Genomic DNA, 2,489 nt, shown 5'->3' on the forward strand with positions numbered 1-2,489 from the left:
GGGGACCAACCATGCGATTGGTCAGAACTCAGCCTCACCCCCTGACCTCCGGGGAGGGGAGAGGGGCCGGGGTGGGGCCCATTGTCCAATGCCAAGGCCTCATCAGTCACGCCCCTGTTACGAAGTCTCCACACAAACCCAAAAGGACCCCGTCTGGAGAGCTTCTGGTTGGTGACACGGGGAGCCGGCCCCCTCCCCCCAGCCCTGGCCCCGGGCACCTCCTCCATCCGGCTGTTCCTGAGCCATCCCCTTTTATCACAAACCAGGAACCCAGGAAGCAAAATATTTCCCTGAGGCCTGTGAGCCGCTTTAGCAAATTAATTGAACCCAAGGAGGCGGTTGTAGGAACCTTTAATTTTTAGCCAGTTGGTTAGAAACACAGGTGAGACCCTGGGCTTTCAACTGGCATCTAAAGTGGGGGGGGGGGGGGGGGGCGGGGAGCCGTCCTGTGGGACTGAGCCGTTAGCCTGTGGGATCTGACACTGTCTCCAGGTAGCGTCAGAATGGAGTTAAATTGGATCTTGTCTTGGTCTTGAAGAAGTAGAAGCCCTGAAAAGGTGAGAGAGGCGTTACAGGAAACGTGGTAGCAATGCGGTCCAGCACCAGAGAGGCCGTGAGCGACCTGGTTGCCGTGCTTCCGAAATGTCGTCTGGACCGGCCTATATGTAAAGGGAAGGTGCTGAGGAAAGTAAATGCATTTGAGAAGTGAGAATATGGGGTCGAGGACGTCAGCCTTGGCAGCAACGGCCCCTGAAGCAACCGCAACGGATGCTGCTGTTCTAGCCCCGGGAAGCATCCAAACCGACCAGACTCTATAGTGGCTCAAGCGTGGATTGACCAAAGAGAAGCTTCAGGAGAGCAAACCGCTGTGGTGGACCAGCTCGGAATGATGCCAAGTTGACAAGATTGTCCACGATGAGATCTGGTCCAAACAGTTGTGGGTGTTTTCAAGGGGATTCAGAGTTTAACAGAATGTGGCAACCACAAAGAAGAACGTACCTACACCCCCGCCCCCCCCCGCCCCCGAACAGTCATCAGCACCAGGCCCGGCGGACAGTGCTCCCGGAGACAGCTGCAGTCAAGACGCGGCGGATTATTGCCGCTGACGACAGGCGTGTCGTTACCCAGAACAATGAGCTTTGGTGGGCCACCCGTTAATTTTGCACGGGGGCCAGTATACCAGTTGGACTGTCAGCCTGGGGCTGCTTTTGGTCCCCTGTCAGGTAGATTTCCTCCTCCCCGCTGGCAGTCTGAACCGCCAGGATCTCTGGCCCCGCCTCGAATCGAAAACAAAGGCCATCGTCACTGGGGACCGGCAGGGCTCACCTGTGACCTCCCCGTGAAGCAGGAGCCTCCCCAAGTTGCCGCAGGGAGACACAGGACTCTTCCAGCGTGGATTCAAGAAGGTTTTGAAAGAGATGGAACGTGAAGGAAGCTGGAGAAAGGAAGAGCGGAACGAGGGTGTTCACAAGCGTCCGGAGAGAGAAGAGAAGGCCACGGAAGAGGCTGCAGAGGAGGCGGCTTTTGTTTACCTGAGAGAAGTGCGTTCGCAACGATGGGTGAGAGCAAGACGCTGAAAATGCTTCAAGCGGGGAAGCGCCACCAGAGGTCACACCCGGTTCCCAAGAAGAGCAGAGGAAACCTGAGGCGAAGGAAGAGCAGAGAGAACCGCACGAGGCCGTTGGCAGAAATCCTTCTGCCCGAAATTCGCCTGGGCGCCGCAGCTGAAATGTGTCACGGGCCCAAAGACGCACCCTGCCGGCAACAAAAGCCCCCACAGAGCTGACCCGGCCCGGGTGCTGGCTCCCCTCCGCGGGAGGGCGACAGTGCCTCTGGGTCAGGAGACCGATGGCCAGGCCACGACAGGCGTCCGCCTGCCCGGGGAACTTCTGGTGCTGGATCCAGCAGAAACAGGAAGCTTTTTGGAGAAAAGAAAAACAGCAGCTGTTCCTTAATAAGCAAAGAGAGGAAGGGGCGCCTGGGTGGCGCAGTCGGTTAGGCGTCCGACTTCGGCCAGGTCACGATCTCGCGGTCCGGGAGTTCGAGCCCCGCGTCAGGCTCTGGGCTGACGGCTCGGAGCCTGGAGCCTGTTTCCGATTCTGTGTCTCCCTCTCTCTCTGCCCCTCCCCCGTTCATGCTCTGTCTCTCTCTGTCCCAAAAATAAATAAACGTTGAAAAAAAAATTTTTTTTTTTTTAAAAAATAAGCAAAGAGAGGAAGAGCAACAAACAGAAAACACGGACGAAAAGTCCATAAAGAGCCAGGTCGCCTGTCGCCACTGGAAGCAGGAGAACCACACAGTGATGTGGTTAAAGGAAGGGACCCCCAGTGAAACATCGTCGTTAGAATCGGGGGGGGGGGGGGGGGGGAAGGGCATAAGAGAAGTGAGGACGGAGCACGTCACATCTCCAGCTCTTCACACCATTCCAGAAGGGGGACTCTCCAGGTAGGTGTCATGCTTCTAGATGTTCTCCCCTTCAAGGAAAACGA

General features: G+C 56.9%; 1 long non-coding RNA gene across 1 annotated transcript; it reads right to left on the minus strand.

Moving 5' to 3' along the window:
- Nucleotides 1-334: 334 nt before the first annotated feature.
- On the minus strand, nt 335-1,803 carry LOC125173021 (uncharacterized). Its single transcript, XR_007154894.1, has 3 exons — nt 1,533-1,803; nt 1,327-1,435; nt 335-549 (listed from the first exon to the last, which is right to left on the minus strand). It is a non-coding gene; the product is annotated as an uncharacterized LOC125173021 (long non-coding RNA).
- Between the last annotated feature and the right edge of the window lie 686 nt (nt 1,804-2,489).

Source organism: Prionailurus viverrinus, chromosome C1 (assembly GCF_022837055.1).
Source record: "Prionailurus viverrinus isolate Anna chromosome C1, UM_Priviv_1.0, whole genome shotgun sequence".
NCBI lineage: Eukaryota > Metazoa > Chordata > Mammalia > Carnivora > Felidae > Prionailurus > Prionailurus viverrinus.